The sequence below is a fragment of the Barbus barbus genome, assembly GCF_936440315.1.
Source record: "Barbus barbus genome assembly, chromosome: 48".
NCBI lineage: Eukaryota > Metazoa > Chordata > Actinopteri > Cypriniformes > Cyprinidae > Barbus > Barbus barbus.
The window spans coordinates 23,976,951-23,995,785 of NC_136726.1; the positions used below are offsets into that span (position 1 = coordinate 23,976,951).

The following is an 18,835-nucleotide window of genomic DNA, read 5'->3' on the forward strand; positions in this document are numbered from 1 at the left end:
TTTTTGGAACTGCTGATCGTGATATTTCAGTATAATAAATGCTGATCTTTCATCCTTGAGGTGCATTTATTTGTGTGTATCTTTCCTTTTAGCTGCTCATCACCGTGAGATTTCTAAGTGGTTTCTTGCGTCTCTGTGATCTCCTGGTCTGTAGATGTGCATCTGTGGGATTGCTCCAGCTGTTTTCTGCTCCAGCAGGTGAAAATGCTGCGTCTGGATCATTGAGTGAAGATATGAGGAATGGCTGATGTCTGGAGCACAAGTTGAGCGTTTGGTGTGTTTTTAGGAGTCCTGCTGATCTTTATTCAGTCGCAGCTCACTCCAGACACAGTCAGCGCTGCTTATAATGAATGTTCATGTGTGTCTGTCTTCGCTCCTCCTTCATTCGGTCATGCTAGCTAAATAAATTTTTTTTATTATTATTTATTCAGAGTTTAGACAAGTATATGGAAACTATCTGAAGTTCTGTTGCTCCTAAAGTAGTGAACTGCATCTCTATATTCATCCCATGTGTGGGATCAGAAGCAAGGCAGTGCAAACTTGGCTAAAACTGTTGCAACAGAGATGGAAAAACTATTTTTAAATACATGTATTATGTTTCCGTCTTTGTTGCCACAGTTTTGTTAGTGCCTTTTTCTCTTCTAAAGAAGGGGGTGTCCCAACACATCCTTATAGTGTCTATACAAGTCATTGGTGTTTGGTGATGTGTTTTTGGCTCAAGGTCTGCATATAAAGTCACACCAGAGGAGTTCAGCTGGGATCAGGACTTGGCTTTCTGCAGACCAGTCCAGTTCTTCCACACTGACTCAATCAATCATGTCTTTCTGAACCGTGTCTTATACACAGAGACACTGTCATGTTAGAATAGAAAAGGGTTCTGGCCAGACTTGCTATAAAATTAGAAGCACACAGTTCCCTAGAATATCATTATATGCTTAAACATTAAGATTTGTTCCCATGGAAATTACTAAAGTAGTCAAACCTGTTCATTAGAAGGGGGTGCCAATACTTTTGGCAATATAGTGTATATAAGTCACCACAACTCAGTCCGAGCAGCTGAGACCTTAGCCATCTTCAAGAATCGGCTAAAAACACATCTCGTCCATCTTTATTTGACCCTCTAACTCTAGCACTCTCTATTCTAATTCTATTCCTAATTTTAGACTTGTACTCTATTAATTTGCTGCTTGTTTTCTTAAAAAAACACTAGTTTGGGTTTGCGATCTCTAACCCAGAATAAAACCTGCTCCTGAGGCAGGGTAGCCGTGTAGCGTAGGTTACCATGGTGATGAAACCCGCTCAAAATCAACCAGTCTTGAACCTGAAAACTCAGAGTTTGATCAAACTAAACGTGAACATACCTGGGTAAAAACTGAAGCCGGCTTCGTGCAACAGGCCACAGATAACAGAGGGTGATTTGGATAGGGCCAATGAGTTAAACCTGTTTTACAGCAGGTTTGATGGAGCATTGGGTGCCTGTCCAGTCTCGGATGGATCTATTATTACTCCTCGCAGTCACTCTCTTTCTACAGCAGTTTTAAATCTTCCTGTTATTCAATCAACAGAGGTGAGGTCAGAGCTTGGAAAGTTGTGCCCAGTGAAAGCAGTGGGCCCAGATGGTCTGAGTCCAAGAGTACTGAAGATGTGTGCAGCCCAACTAGCTGAACCTCTGCAGGGGATTTTCAGTCTAAGCCTACAGACAGGGAAGGTGCCGTTGCTGTGGAAAACAACTTGTCTGGTGCCTGTACCTAAATCCGGGTGCCTGAAGGAAATGAATGATTTCAGACGAGTTGCGCTCACTTCGCACATTATGAAAACCTCGGAGCAGCTATTTCTCTGCTTCTTCAGATCAGTGACCGCACTTGCAAGTACAACAGTATTCGACAACTTCAGACAGATTCACAAATAACCTGCCTGATTTCTCTCAACTGCTCTGTGTACCCATAAATACACATGAACTAGACGAAATGACTAGCAACATGGGCACTATCTTCTCTAATACATTAGAAGCTGTTGCCCCCCTCAAACTGAAAAAGGTTAGAGAAAAACGTACTGCGCCATGGTACAACAGTTATACCCATTCTCTCAAGAAAGAAACTCGTAATCTTGAGCGCAAATGGAGAAAAACTTAGAAGTTTGTAGAATTGCGTGGAAAAACAGTATGTCCAGCTATAGACCGGCTCTAAAAGCTGCCAGGGTAGAGCATAGCCACAAACTCATAGATAATAACCAAAACAATCCAAGGTTCTTATTTAGCACAGTGGCTAGATTAACAAATAAACAGACACCACCCGATCTAAATATTCCCCCACAGTTTAATAGTCATGACTTTATGAATTTCTTTACTGATAAAATAGATAACATCAGAAATACAATATCAAATGTAGATTCTACTGCGTCTAGTATTTCAGCTTCATTCATCGCACCCAAAGAAAAACTACAAGAAGGTACTACATTTATGAAACAACAACTTTTATTTATGAAATGTAGTGCAGTAAAATGTATGACATTATGCTTTGGAATGTAGTGAAGTAAACTTTTCCAAAGAAAAACAGGCCTGTTTTGCGTCTCACACTGGCTTTACTCTGGTTTATCTGTATCGGTCTGTAGTTGATGGAAAAAGGATGTTGTGTTGCCATCAGACCTAAGAAGAATGACAATAATGTGATGATCTTCTAAAAACATCCCACTCCTACATCTGCTGAATAATCACATAGAAGTTCTGATTTGTTTTAAGTCAAGAAACTACATGCAAAACCAGTGTTTTTCATGCACTGGTCAGTTTTTGTTTCCATATCATGTCTTCTTTCAGACTAGTGGACAAAACACATCCAAAATACATATTTAAGTGTTTATTTTATTGCACTTTATCAGTTTGCTTCTGAAGATTTCAATTTCTATCCATATCTTTAAAGAGTTTTTTTCTTTTACATTCACCAGATGTTACAGGTTTATTTATTCTGTTCTGGAAATCTATGCAAATTAGTGCATATTTTATTATATGATGCCACATTTGCATATTTAAAAATTACATTTCAGAAAACTTGTAATACCAAAAATGTCTGTTATTCTTAATGCAATCAATCAATTGGGGAACTTTGGTAATAAGATTAGATACTGCTTTACTTTATTCACCTGTGCTGTCTTGCCTTAAATCATACTAATATAAAAATATTTGTATCTACTGTTAAAAAGGATCTTTTTTATGAAATCATTTTCCTGTATGTGATATTTTTGGACCATCATTCTGCATGCTTGGGTTTGTAAACTTTTGAACAGAATGGTCATCGGTGTAAATTGTTATTACTTGATCTTGTGTTTAAATATGTCAATATTTCATGTAGCTTCTAAAGGGCAGCACTGAAAAATAAAGCTCTCCGATCTTCTGTTTGTGTAAATTCAGCAAGAGCTTTGTTGATGTAAACTCATGCGTTCAGCTGTATTCAGCTTCTTCTCATCAGTGTTGTGCTTCATTCATCTGTTGCAGTGACATCAGGTCTTCATCTGTATCTGATGGAGTTTACGGTGCTCTGCTCTCAGACGGGACGCCTGGCTGATCTCAAATTGAATTCTGGGAAATGTCCAGTGACTCCTGAAACTGGAGTTTTGCATCGTCCCACTGCACTTTCACAAACCAACAGAGGACACAGACTCTCCTCAGATGAAGAGCACACTCTCACTGCATATATACACAATAAATCATCATTATTATTGGCTGCTTTCATTTCTAGAGCGTAAAACTAGCAGGGAATGAACGTTCTGGCAGTGCATACTCAGTCATGACCAAACATGCTTTAAATGACATTTATAGAACATTTCCGGTCTTTAATAATGTTAAAGAACAAAAACATTATTTATACATCATTCATGAAATGTTATTCTGAAATGTTTAGCTCAATCATCTAATGTTTTGACTTGTTACTTGTTTCAGAGAAGATTCAAAAGTAACATTCTCATAATGTTGCAAAATGATACATTTGGAATGTTCCCTTAACCTTCATTTAACCAAGAAAAAGTTATATATATATATTAAATGAACTGGATGTTTCATAACTTAATGGGAACCGTAGGAAACGTTAGGAAATTGTTATCAGGGAGAAGAATGCCTGTGGATGTGGTCTTTCAGCAGTATATGCTGGTCCGAGAGTAAACTCTAAACTACAGTTCTGCTGAATCACATCGAGCATGTTCTCTTCTTCATCATGTCTGAGACTGAATTCGACCCCCTCTGCAGCAGTGATGCTGTGTGTGTTTAGCGCGTGCTGCTGGTCCCAGTTCAGCTGAGCCCTGCGCGTCCCCGAGGCTGCGCGCACCCGAGATCAGTCGCAGCGCGGGACAGAGACGGAGACGGAGACGGTACCGGAGCAGAGCGGGTTTATGAGGTCAGTAGCTGCTGTTTGTTCTCTTATATCGGCCTTTATTCGCGTTATTCCCGAGTTTGGACACATGTGTCAGAATCGCTCATTTCTCGAGATACATTATCTGAGATATGATATCTGATGAGGTGATATTCTCAGGTGATATTTCGCTCTTATTTGCTCTCATTAATGTGAGTTCGTCTCGTTTATTAATCGGATTGAAGTGTCAGACGAGGACAGAATGGTATGTAATATAATATCTGTGTAATATGATGATGATGATGATGTTATAGTAGTTGTGATGTGTTCAGGTGTCGCGAGCAGGTGCAGCGCGGGCGCGCGCGCGGTTTGAATCAGGTGTTACACGATTATTATCATGTATGACGTACTTTATTATTTTGTCTACATATAATGGAAAAACCAAGAGTGTTATTTCAGTTAAAGTGCCCGAGTTACAGCAGTGGTTGTGTTTATGAACTTTTTTAACTAGTCAATATATATATATATATATATATATATATTGACATATATTTTATTTTATATATAAAATAGGGTTTATTTTTGGTAAAAAAAAATAAACACACACTCTCTCTCACACACACACATACACACACACTCACTCTCTCTCTCTCTCTCTCTCTCACACACACACACACACACACACTCACTCTCTCTCTCTCTCTCACACACACACACACACACACACTCACTCACTCACTCACACTCACACACACACACACACACACACACACTCACTCACTCACTCTCACACTCACTCTCTCTCTCTCTCTCACACACACACACACACTCACTCACTCACACTCACACACACACACACTCTCTCTCTCACACACACACACACACACACTCACTCACTCACTCTCACACTCACTCTCTCTCTCTCTCTCACACACACACACACACACTCACTCACTCACTCACACTCACACACACACACACACACACACTCTCTCTCTCTCACACACACACACACACTCACTCACTCTCACACTCACTCTCTCTCTCTCTCTCACACACACACACACACTCACTCACTCACTCACACACACACACACACACACTCTCTCTCTCACACACACACACACACTCACTCACTCACTCACTCTCACACTCACTCTCTCTCTCTCTCACACACACACACCGCATTCCATTACTGGGTCACATCTCCCAATTAATACAATGCTAATGAGTGCAGCGCTCCATTGTCTGCTGCTCCGGAGCGCTTCAGGTCGCCGGGACAATAGCAGCTCAACCGTCAGGTTTCCAGTCAGACTGAGAGTGTTTGGGACGGTGAATGACTGGAGTCTGTGTTTGAGAGAATATGCTGCTGCTTCCCAGCGATCCATAACCAGCAGATGGGCCACATTAGCCGAGGCTCCACAGACACGTGTTTGTGTGACACGAGCGATGGCCTCCTCACGGATCATCTGTGTGCCGTGGGAAACAAGCGTGTCGTAGGACGCCAATGCTGCTTATTCCAGCCCGTGGGCCGCTGAGGCATGCTGGGTATTCTGACGCTGAACAAACCCAAGAAGATGACAATAACTCACACACACGGAGTCCTGATGTCATCGCCGATTCCTGAGTCTGTGTGCCATATTAATATTTTCATCAGCAGAGGTGATCTCTGTGCTCCGCTTGGCCTACTTTTCTCACCAAATCCTGCTCTACAAACACTTTCAGCTGTCTCCTGAGCAGATTTCTCCCTCTCCTGGACCGCTTTGGATTTTAAAGTCTAAAAATACCTGCACAGATTCTACACAGATATATAAACTGACCTGAACTGAGCCGACAGTGTAGAGCTGAGACATGCAGTAAACATGAATTTATATATATATATACATATCATCAAAAACTCATCCTTTTGATGATATTCAGAATATATACTGTGTACACTTACAGTCAAAAGTTTGGAATAAACACAACTGTGTGAATGTGTTACAAAAAAAAAAAAAAGAAGAGGAATAATTAGAATGATTTGTGTCGATGATGAGCTCAAACTCTTATGAGATGTTTGGTTTGTTGTTGGACTGTTGTTGTTTGAAAGTAGATGTGCCCTGATGTGTTGATCATTAGTTCAGCATCTCAGCTCGTTTACGTCATTAATAATCACTGATATACAACTGTTCAGTCTGTAGCTGTGGTTAGAGCTGGAGATCTGAGATCAGAGATCATCCAGTAATGTCTATAAATCAAGATCTGAGCTCATATTCTCTGGCACGGATCAGCATTAATACTTCATGATGTTCTGCTCGTTTATTCTTGTTTTACATTATTTCTCTTTTGCGTCTGAATAATTGCATCTGTTTTGCATCTGATTATAATCTCCACTTCAGGCATCTTTGAAAGTATATTAATGCATAGTAATATTTAAGCATGAGTTTTAGTTGCTATGAGACCGTCTGATTCAGTCAAGAACGAATCAAGTGACTGTGTTTATGAATGAATCATTGAATCACCGATTCATTCAAAATACTTATTTTGAATAAGTAATTATTTATTAACTGCTAGAAAGCTATGTTCTGGTGAATTCGGACATACTACTCTGTTTTTTGCTGACTATATAGTAGGGAAGTATATGATTCTTCCATATACAGAATTCTAATAATGTAAATAAAGTAATGAAACATTGCTTTGTTATCTTGTGGCTATTTAGAGCAAAGACAGACAATATAGTGTGTAACTATATTAATTCTTGTTTGTCAAACTGTTGTATAATCGGTAATCGTTCGGTGTCTGATTATGTGATGTGTGATCTGATGAAGACTTTATATCAGGTTATGAACATAATCTACAGACTCAACAGATCATTAACCAGTGAAAACTGACTGGACATGAGATCTTATTTCACAGACACTTCACTAATAAATCAATAAATGGACATGATCTAATGATGTGAGTGTGAGTGATGTGAAGCTAACACTGAAACGATCCGTTATTAGAGCTCAGAACGAGACCAGTGTGTTTCCTCGTCCTCCTGCGAGGTGTTTCTCGGTTTGAGGTTGATCAGACGGATGCTGTGTTGACAGACTAACGCTGTGGGACACACACAGAGACAGGACTAGTGTGTGTGAGAGATCTCAGGCCTGAAGCGCAGGACAAAGACGGTCTGTTTGCTGCGTCTCTGTTGGCGGCTCGTTGTTCTCGTCTTTATCTTCAGTAGGAGGGTTTGGGAGACGGGGCTCTGGAATGTCCTCTTTCCCAGCATGCACCGCTGCACTCCGTCTGACCTCTGAGTGACGTCCTATACAGTGAATATTTTCAAGCAGAAATATTTGAAATATTATATATTGTATTTCTGAAATTTATAAGGCATCCATGTAATTTCTTGTATAAAGCCCCAATTCATACTCTGAAAACTTAAATAAATATTAAAATTTAATTTTTTAAAATATTACATATTAATTAATTAATTAAATGTACAAACAACAACACACAGAGACGCTCAGCTCAGGCTCTCCAGATCCTCCTCACATTTGCATAATCTTAACAGGCCCGAGACACACACACACACTCTCTCTCTCTCTCTCTCTCTCTCTAACACACACACACACACTCTCTCTCTCTCTCTCTCTAACACACACTCGGCCCACTTGTGCAGTTTAATTGCTCAGCAAACACAGCAGTACAGCTTCATGCAGCGTTTCTTCTGCAGAATGTTCTCCATGAGCAGCTCTGACGCGTCTGCACTCAAACAGCCTCAATCTGCCTGAAAAACAAGAAGGAAAACAAAATAGTCTTTTTCAAGCTTTTGCATGCAAATTTTTCAAAGAAATGCACACATAAAGAAAAACTCCACTTCATCAATTTAATTAACAAAGTGAATAAATACACTGAAAATTCACAACTTCTACTGAGAAACTGCTTGTAAATTTCTCAAATAATTGCAAAGAAACAGCAAGCAACACATTAAATTAAATGTGACATTTTGAGGTGGAAAGACTGAAACAGTATTTTCTTGTCAAATGTAAAGTATTTACAGCTGCTCTTCCTCCTGTGCTTTTTTTACACTGTATATACTTTAATTTACTCCTTTTTTAAGGCAAGTTAATTGATCTTCATTTCAAACATGTTTTTAGCTTGTCATTGGCATTAGCACACGCTACATTCATTGAATGAGGTACAACCTACACTGTGAAAATGGACTATATTTTACAAGAAAATACTATTTCAGTCTACTCCCTTTATTTGTGAAATTTACTAGCAATTTCTGAGTGAAAATTGTTCTGCAGTAAATTCAGTTCTGCCAAAAGCTTTATTCTTCAGCTCAATGATAAACACAAACACTTCAACAACAGAAACCCTTGTAGATGTCCAACCTAACTGAACATCGCCTAAATTCATAAATGAAGCATTTAAAGTAAACAGAATAATAATCTGGCTGCAGTGTGTTTAGGGTTTGCTCTTGTTGTTTGCGTTATTGAGCTGTAACGCAGGTCTGATGGACAGATTGACTCTATAGGGAAGATCTCAGATTACAGACGGAGGCAGACACCTCGTGTTTACCGCTGTGTGCTTCACACATGAACAGTGAGGGGTTTCTAATCCAGAGAGGCTGACAGCTCGGCTCTCTCCTGCTTTCTCTGCTGCGCTGAGACCAATCAGCCTTTCTTCACAATCCTGGGAACCTTCTAATGAGGCCAACACCAGCTGCTCTGAGGACAGTTTTGCCCAAAGTTTACAGTATTAAGCTATAAAATACATGATGTCTGCGGGTAACAATGCAGGTCTTGTTTTGTTGCTCCATTGCTGGCTGAAATCATAATCTCCCCCCTCTAATCTTCGTCTGGGTTTATAAGAGATTGAGGTCAAAAACCCATTAAAATCAGCACATTAGAACTGAATCAAATGAAAACCCCTCCACACATCAATCAGGAGAGAGCCAGGAGGTCACGTGACCCCGGGGATTTGAACGGGCCAATCAGAGCAGGCGTGAGGACAATAGGCATTAGTGCTGTTCTGCGGGAGCCTAATTCAGTGTGTCATCTGTGACAGATTCACATTCACACTGACGACCCAGCAGCACAGCTCTCAGATCAGTCTCAGTTGTTTTGCTTCCATATCGTGTCTTCTTTCAGACTAGTGGAAAGAATACACATTTAAAGTATTTCTTTTATTGCACTTCATCTATTTCCATCTGTAGATTTTCATCCAAATCTTTAAAAGTCCACTAGTTGGACCCAATACAATGTTGATTTTTTTTGTTTGGTGCGGTTTGCTTTCACACGACCCTTTTTGCAGGTGAATCAGAAATTGTAAACAAAACCACACGTGTGCTGAAGGTCATCCATTCATTGGACAGAAATTCCCAAGCAGGGAAAACAGGAAGTGCAAAAACAGGCTAATCCTGGAGATCTTTCATTGATCTATTATTATTTTACTGATTTGGTGTTATCAGATACTAAAGCAATATGAAGAAACTTATGAGCATCATATAAGACAATGTCATACGATGTAATTACGACTTGCCCAAAATAAAATCTATAGATATAAAATACTTAAAACATATCAAAATGTTAGTTTAAACATTTAACCTAGATAAATGTGCACTGTGGATAGTTGAAGCTGAAACCAATTAAATACGCCGTCATTTTTGCTCATAAAGGTCAGAATAATACATCATTCAGAACTATAAAGGGTCTATTTTTATTTGTGTGCACTCACAATATCAACAAAACGTTGAGAAAACAAACAGGATACGCTTTCTGCCGTCTTGGCCTTGAAGGAGCGCCTCACAAAAATGCACAGAAACCTGAATATATGAATATATCTATAGAAAGCTTTAAATGACTTCAAAACTAAATAATTTAAATCCAAAACAAAAACTCTTTCATTATGTAATCCGTAAAAAATCATTTCTTTCTAAAGCTGCATCTAATGATGAGACGGCGAGTCAGGAGCATCAATTTCATCTTTGTGACACTGACACAGAAAACACTGTTTATTAATAAATAATTCAATCTCCTTACTATTTTCCCCCAACATATACATGCTAACTTTTGCGGCAAGCTTTAGCCTATTTAGCTTGCTCACGTCACATTGGTGTGCACCATGGTCACGGAAACTCCAACATTTAGATGTATTTTCTGGAAATGCTTGCAATTTAGTGCAGATTTAATTATATAATGCCTCATTTGTGTATTTAAACTTAACATTTAAGAAAAACATGTAATGCAAAACAAGTTAGAAATACAAGTTAGCTAAAAATTCACACGTGGAGCCTTTAGAGCGGCTTACTTTATGTATTATGATATTAATCTGAATGGTCATCGTTTATGAAACAGATTTTTTTTTCAAGTTATAAACAAAACAAAAGCAATAAACATTCTTTAGTTGTTAGTATTCCAGTTTTGGCTGCATATTTCTTGTTTACAATCTGATTCCTTGTTGATTCCTACTGAGTTGCTGGTGTTTCATTAGAGGTTCTTCAGGTCAGTGTTTTGGTTTATAGCACATTAGAAAAGACCAAGGGTCGTTGCTTAAGAAGAACCTTTATTTCCGGCAGTTCAGATAAGCCTTGTGTGTGTTTGTGTGTTTATTCTCTGCTCTTCTGCTGTAATTCATCAGTATGACATGAAGAGAAACACCTCCAGCTCTCAGACTCATTCGCTCTCATTACAGTCTGGTAATGTTTGTCAGAGACGCACAGAAAGTAAAGCAGTTGTTTGGGTATTGGAGTGAATTAATGTCCAAGTCTTGAGGTGAAAGATTAGAATATAATTACTCGTAATAATTATAATCAGTCATAATGACGCTGAGCCTGCGTGCTGATCTGGAATCATGTTATAAACAATGGTTTATTATTAGAGGTTATTAGAGTATAGGCTTTTACTTTTACTAAATTTTCACTGTAATTCAGTGCATTAGTTGCCATTCCTTTGTCATTATTCTACACCATGTTCTTCAGTGTATGTGTGTTGTGCTGGAATATCAGATACGTCTGGTCTGTTTTAGTCCTTCTGTGGATCTCATAACCCCTAATGGCTGGTGTGTGGCGAGCCGTCCTGTAGCTGCAGTGAGTTGGTCATTACGGGTCAGTGTTTCACCTCACCTCATCAGGTTACCGTGTTCCTGCGGCTTGGCAGAAGCTGCATCTAACGAAGGTCTTTCAGAGCTGGACTGGATCTCCCTCTGAGACGGACCTCAGAGAGTAATGTGTTTAGCCTCTCGTTTGACCCGTCTTCAACGTGTTTTAAAGAGAGATCAAACCAGAGACTCACTGTAGGTTTGAGCTTTTTATGGATTTATAACTAACTGAATCTCAAACATCATCAAAGTGTGTCCATTCCTGTAGATTCATGAGCTAACAGGGAACATGCTCAGAACGTTCTGGCAAGGTTCTCTAAAGGTTATAAACAAACAAACAAAGAAGTTAATGATACGTTCATTATATCGGAGTTATCTGGTCTTTAATAATGTTAAAGCACAAAAACATTATTTATGCATCATTCATGGAATGTTTTTTTTTTTCAGAAGTGTTTAAATAGACTTTCGTCTAACATTTTATAAATGTTATGACTTGTTCTAGAATGTACAGAGAGCATTCAAAAGTAACGTCCCTATAATGTTTGCAAAATGATGAATTGAATGTTCCCTTAACATTTATAGAACTAAGAAAAATCTAAACGTTCTTAGAAGATGTCTTTGTTATTTTGTTTCGCTCATGTGTTTTCACTGCATTTTCAGTGTTTTCTTCCTAAATGCTGTTGTTCTTCTTCAGATGGAGTGAAGCGGAGCGTCTCTCACGAACAGCTGTGTTAGCGTGAGCACATATATCAGATTTACTGCACATTATCAGCCTTTTCTTTTCATCTGTCACTGAAATTCTTTAGTTTGAGAGTCTGCTGCTCCATATGCTTACAGATGTGCTCTCAGATGAGTTCATATGAGCAGAGAGTTAAAGACAGCTGGAGAAATGAACAATCCCACAGACGCAGTGAGATTAGGCCCATGATCCTCTGCTCTGAGCGCTTAAAGCCTGCCGTTTAGCTCTCGCTCTCTGCTGGGCTTCGAACCTGAGTCTTGGGCAAACCTTTTCAGAAACACTGGAGGAGGATGTAAAGCTGATGTCTGGGATGTTCATGTTTGGTTGAGTTGGAGCTTCATCAGAGCTGTGGTGCGATGGTCAGCTTCACTATTACACCGTATCTAATACAGGCAACAAATAAAAAAATAGCTTTCATTTACACGTTGTTTACATTTTCCTGAAGGTAATCAAATTAAAAAATAAATTTTCCTGAAGACAATTTCAGATTTTCTCCAGATGTAATAAATTTCTCCAAATCTATAAAAAAATAAAAATAAAAAATAAAATCATATATATATATATATATATATATATATATATATATATATATATATATATATATATATATATTACATTTTCTTCAGGAAATATAAATGATTATTTGCTAAAAAAATATTTCTGAAGGAAACATAGTATGTATTTTTTAATTTTAAAATTTTATTTATTTATCTTTCTGAAGAAAATGGGAGAGAGTTTATTAGTTTCCTGAAGAACATTAGATTTTATATTTTTATTCTCTTTTTTTATTTGTGATGTGTATTTTTGTATAGACATATTGCTAAAGAAAATGTGTTTTTTATTTATTTATTTTATTTTCTGAAGATTTGAGCGCTGTCCGTGCAAACTTTACTTCCACATGATTCTCAGGTGTTGTGTGTTTTTGTTGGTGGTTTTATCACAGTGCTGTGCGGTTGCTAAGGTGTGTGGGTGGTTGCTAGGGGGGTTTGTGATCTTCATATATTCTGACTTTACAGACATACATTTGAGTATTTTCACCAGCGCGTGTGAATTAATTGTAGGTTTCTCGTTCTCTAATCGGTTCTCCTGGGAATCTCCATAGGGGTCCAGAGGAAGGCTGATCCGGATACTATAGATCCAGTTTGCCTGGGAAAGGCTGAGGCACACACCCCTCTCAGGGTAACTCGAGACGGCTGGTTTTGTTAACCTGTAACGTAAGCTGCCGTCTGTATTAAAAGCATCGGCTCTGTGTTTCCGACACACCTAACAGATGCTTGCGCGCTTTCATTTCCACTTATTTGATTTGTGTGCCGTGGGAGTGAAAACATCCAGTGCAGTAGGAGGTAAAATCACTCCAGATCCTGCAAGTTTATCTGGGCTGGTTAAAAGCATGGGTTAGTCAAATTGAACGGGCCCGACTGTGATTGGATTCTCCATGGTAGAAAAAAATCCAATTAGCCGTGCGGCGCCCGCAGTCAGACCCGCTGGGATTACGATCCGTCTAAAGTCCTGCGAGAGAGTGATAAATCCAGCACACGCACAAAACAAACAGCCTGCGCCCGTCCCGAGGGTGTGGAGGGGTCGAGTCTGTGGAGACGATTCAATGATGGGTGCAGCGTTTCCCACACCTCTGAAATACACTGGAGCCGCTAGCTGCGGGAAAAACACTAAATATACCATAATAAAACATGTGACCTGTAACACTATGTTGTATTTAATATTTTTAATCAAATGTGTTTTATTTATATAATTTATTATATAATATTGATAGTAAAGTATGCAATTATTTATATTAAAAATAAATAAATGTAAATTATTATTTTTATTGATAGATTTATTGATATTAACATATTAATATTAAAATATTACATATTACAAAATATTTATATTAAAGTGTAAACTATTTCTATTCATATATGTATTAAAAATAAATTATACATAAAGTATTATATACAATATGTATATTAAAATGTAGAATTAATTATTTTAATAGTATTAAAAACAATTATAAATTAAAATAATGTGAAATATTAATATTAATGTATACAGTTATTTATTTTAACATTTCTCTTAAGAACAAATTAAACAGAATATTATAAAGTATTTATATTAGTGTATACAATTATTTATTGTTATATTTCTATTAAAATAATGAATGAAAATATGATGAAAAAATTATAAATAATCATTATATAAAATGCAATACACAATGTTACAATATACAATATATGCAATGTTTTTATTAATATTCATATTAAAAATAAATTATAAATACATCTTATTAAATATTTATATTTAATTACTCTATATTTCTATTAATATTTCTACAAAAAATCTTTTATCACAAGTAATTTTTCACCATAAATATATTTATCACAATATAGTTATTTTTGCTGAAAATAAAGTTGTTAGATGCCACTTTTTTGGATTCTTTTGATACCATAGCAACAATTAACACTTGCCTAATTAATATATGCATAATACGGTCCCGATCTTATTGAAAACAAGACAAGACCACAAAAATAATTACAAACAAGATGAAACTTAAGTCTTATTGTGCTTGATTTATTTAAAGTGAGTGAAAGTTTGAACTAGCAGAGCTTAGAAATGCATGAAAAGGCTTTGTGAAAGCACCACTGCAGTGTCATGTGAATAGAGATGATAGAGATGTCAAATATACCTGTGCGGTCCACGCAAACACTGGATATATGTCTGTAGGAGTCTTATGTAATGTGTGACAAATCACAGAATCACCAACTGCTTTGGAAAATAGATTTTTACACCCAAACGCTTTCATTTCATGCTCAATAAACAAATGCAGTGTGAATCTTCAGGAATGAGAATCTGCCGTGAACAGTGTCTTCAGTGCTTTTCTGCCTGTTGTTATTGACTGTGTGTCCAAACCAAGCATATTCAGCTCAGATATCCAGACATGTAGAGTGGGTGTATGACGCTGGCGGTTTGATGCTTCGAGAGCTCGGCCGTGGCTCTCTTCAAACACGTCTGCAGAGAGATTTAGAGTCATGCGCTGGGAAACACGCTCAGGACTGATACTAGCTTGTGCTGCCAACAAAAGAGGTGAAATGTAATTAGGGCTGAAGGCGGGTTGGGAATCCTTTGAAAACACAAGTTACAAATTCCCCAGCCTTCAGTCCTTCAGCATTTGCATGACAATCAAGAGAAAGCTCGAGAGCCTCTGAAGTCGGGCAAGGTTAAGCGTTCCCTCGACGTGTCCCATTCAATCTCTGACTTGTTTTACACCTTTAGCGTTTATGCAGCGTCTGACTTTAAAAGCTGCATGTCTCTCAGCCTTCAGCGGGTGTTTACGAGGTCGTTTTGGTAGGAAATAATTAAATATGTCTCCAAGCGCTTGCCGTAGACATGCTGTGCCGCGCTTGTTCTTCTGACAGTGAAATATGTGTCTCACATTGATGATGTCAGCGTGTCAAGAGGCTCTTCTAGCTGTGAATGTGGCTGTTGTCATGGTGAGCTTTGCTGAAATGTCAGAAACAGCCTCTAAAATCAAAGACATATTAAAAACATAGTGACATAAAACTCTGTATTAATTGGCTGGAAGAAGCTTGTTTGTGACAGCATATGGGATAATATTCATTAGAAGCATGTGACCTTTGACTTTGACGTTTGATTTTCATATTTCATGAACTTGTTTTTAATCTTTTTATATGCTCATGTCATCATCATGCTTTTCTTGCATTGTTGGGTTTTCCAGTGAACTAGTTCTTGATAGTTATCATTGGAGATAAGTCATTCAGAGCTAGCAGAAGCTTGTTAACTTGTTAAATGAGGCTCCGGGGAGCTGTTAAGTGGTTTAAGAAGACCTTCATCCCATTTCCAGTCATTACAGTATGTCTGTTCTCCAATTAATGAACGACTGATACGAAGAGCATAAGTGAGAATGCAGAAAGTTTAAACAGCAAGAATCATTCATGTTATTGTTTTGATGTTCACAGTTAAATGAAACATTGTAGCAGTTAAATATAACTCTGTAGTAGTTAAAGGTAACAGTTAAATGGAAAATTGTAGCGGATAAATGTAACAATTATAGCAGATAAATGTAACATTTATAGCAGTTAAATGTAACAGTAGCCAGTAAATGTAACATAGCAGATGTTAAGTGTAACATTTGTAGCTGCTAAATGTAACAGTAGCCATTAAACTACTATTAGTAGTTTAACAGTAGAGGGGCAGTCGTGGCCTAATGGATAGAGAGTTGGACTTGTAACCTGAAGGTCGTGGGTTTGAGTCTCAGGGCCGGCAGGGATTGTAGGTGGGGGGAGTGAATGTCCAGCGCTCTCTCCACCCTCAATACCACGACTGAGGTGCCCTTGAGCAAGACACTGAACCCCCAACTGCTCCCCGGGCGCCGCAGAATAAATGCCCACTGCTCCGGGTGTGTGTTCACTACTGTGTGTACACTTGGATGGGTTAAATGCAGAGCACACCACTCCCCTTTCCTTTCCCTTTAAATGTAACGTTTGTGGCTGTTAAATGTAGCTTTTTAGCAGTTAAATGTAAAATTTGTAGCAGATAAATGTAATATTGTAGCAATTAAATGTAACACTGTGGCAGTTAAATGCAACCTGTGTAGCAGGTAAATATAATATTGTAGCAGCTAAATGTAACTTTTGTAGCAGTTACAGTAAATGTAACAGTAGCCATTAAATGGAACATTTGTAGCAGTTAAAATTTTAACGTCATTTTAGCAGGTAGAAATAATATTGTAGCCGTTAAATGTGAGTGAAGTGAAGTGACATTCAGCCAAGTATGGTGACCCATACTCGGAATTCGTGCTCTGCATTTAACCCATCCAACGTGCACACACACAGCAGTGAACACACACACACAGCAGTGAACACACACACACAGCAGTGAACACACACACACACCGTGAACACACACCCGGAGCAGTGGGCAGCATTTATGCTGCGGTGCCCGGGGAGCAGTTGGGGGTTCGGTGTCTTGCTCAAGGGCACCTCAGTCGTGGTATTGAGGGTGGAGAGAGCGCTGGACATTCACTCCCCCCACCTACAATCCCTGCCGGCCCGAGACTCGAACCCACAACCTTCAGATTACAAGTCCGACTCTCTAGCCATTAGGCCACGACTTCCCTACATTGTAACATTGTATCAGTTAAAAGAGAATGAAAGAGTATCACCCTGACTGCGTAGTGGCTGTTATTAGAATAGCACAGTGTTCTGTATGAAGTATACAGCAGCAGTAGTGAGTGTAGTGTGCTGCAGGCCTTCACTGTAGATGATGGGAATGTGAACATCACAGCTGACAGTAATGTGAAAGATTCTTGGCGTTTGAAGTCACTTACGCTCCCGGCAGACACTTTGAAAGCGTTGAGAGTGAATGGCTGTATTGTTGACTTTCAGCTAGTGTAAGCACCCCTACCTAACGCTGACGGTCGTGCCTGGCCAGTGAATGCTCGGCCTGCTGGGATCACAGTCTCTGGCTCTATTGTGGAGAATGGAGAATGTGGGTCTGTCTGGTCAGAGGTTGATGGACCTCCTCCTGATCCATGTCACGGTCAAAGTCTCCGCGTTCAATGGGACAATGCATTTTTACCGTGCCATAAACCAGACACTGAAGCCAAACATGACAAAGCAGGGAACATGATGGGTGTTTATCATGAGAAAGAGCTCCTGGCGCTGTGTGTGGTGGTTTGGAAGGGTCTCCACCTCTCCATTGAGCGGCTTATTGTACTTCCTGTCCGCTGATGATTGGTGGACTCTGACAGGATTTGTGTTTGGCTCCTGATGATTGGTCGGATGATTTTGGTATGTGTAGAGCAGAAGTTTCAGAATGAAAGAAGCTCTGGAAGTTTTTACTGACGCTGGAACTCATTCACGCAGATGACAGCTGAAAGAGAGCTGATAGAGACCCTTTTGAGTTCTGACGGACGCTAAATATGAAATGCTTAATAGCTCTTTTGTATTGTATCAAGCAAGATGTTGCTTATTTCACCAAAACTCAACTTTGTTTTTTTGCAATATGCATTTTATCATGCAAATCAATGAGAAATGTATAAAAAATTAAATTTTTATTAAAATTAGAATTAAATCAACACTTGTTTACAATGAGTATATCATATATATATATATATATATATATATTAATAAATTAAAATGTGTTCGTGATCCAAGTGTGTGATTTAAATCCAGTATTTTAGTTTATATTAATGGCTGTTTTGTGTATAGCAGGCAATTTTATAAAAATATATTTTTTTATATACAAGAAGTGTATAATATATACATATAAAAAAATATATATCATAAAAATAAATAATAAATGAATTAATTGGTTTATTAAATAATACAAAATAAATTAAAAAGTGTTAATGATCTAAGTCACAAACACTTATTTTACAAAAATAATATCTAAATATTTAAATAAAAATGTATTGATATTTTCTGTTTATGTGTGTAGGTATAAATATCTAAAAGAGGACAGATATTGATTGATTGATCTAATGTGATTATGATTATCTCTCACAGTGTTTTCAGTAATAAATGTCACGCGATGAACGAATGTTGCTGCAAAACTGAAGTGTCATTTTAGAAGTTCACATCTGTAATTAAGTTAGTATTAGCGATTTGTAGAATCCAGCAGTGTTGAATTATATTTCTGTGAGTGAGCATCATGATGAGTAGTTTCTGTCCAAACA

The 18,835-nt window shown here is 38.1% G+C and overlaps 1 protein-coding gene across 5 annotated transcripts in view; it reads left to right on the forward strand.

The window, feature by feature from the left end:
• Positions 1 to 4,306: 4,306 nt before the first annotated feature.
• nrcamb (neuronal cell adhesion molecule b) overlaps positions 4,307 to 18,835 on the forward strand; it is a 79,101-nt gene continuing 64,572 nt past the window's right edge. For all 5 annotated transcript variants that reach the window (XM_079411867.1, XM_079411866.1, XM_079411870.1 and 2 more), the window contains exon 1: positions 4,307 to 4,382. The gene's annotated coding sequence lies outside the window, so the exon portion shown is untranslated. The remainder of the gene's footprint in view (positions 4,383 to 18,835) is intronic.